Source organism: Penaeus monodon, chromosome 27 (assembly GCF_015228065.2).
Source record: "Penaeus monodon isolate SGIC_2016 chromosome 27, NSTDA_Pmon_1, whole genome shotgun sequence".
In the NCBI taxonomy this organism is placed as follows: Eukaryota; Metazoa; Arthropoda; class Malacostraca; order Decapoda; family Penaeidae; genus Penaeus; species Penaeus monodon.
Window position 1 is genome coordinate 10,168,416 of NC_051412.1, and position 504 is coordinate 10,168,919.

Consider the following 504-nt stretch of genomic DNA (forward strand, 5'->3'; position numbering starts at 1 on the left):
AGCACTAATGACCTTAATAATAACGTCACCAACACTAAGCCTTTTGAGGTAGAGACAGGATGTCTTATACCGTTATATAAAAGATTAACCTTCCCCCAAAAAAACACATCCTAAAGAAAAGAAATGGAAATTTATAGGAAGACGGATAGAGGAAATACAAGACGGAGATAGAAGGTGAGACACTGAAACATAAAAAACCAACTTATTGACAGACAGTTCAAAAAAAAAAAAAATATTTCCATTTTGAACATGATTATGAAGACAAAAAGCCAAATTAAAACATGGTGTAATTCAATTTGCAAACGGAAGCGAATAACACAGAGAAAATGTAAAGCATATTAATAAATGGAGAAAAAAAACAGCTAGAAACCATTTTAAATATAGAAAACATCTAGCGTAGATAGACAGCCAAAAGTAGAGAACAAAAGAAAAATCTCTGGGGAAAATTCTGTAATGCACTAGATTTTTAAAACACCATCAAGGAAAGTATGGAGATTATAAAAA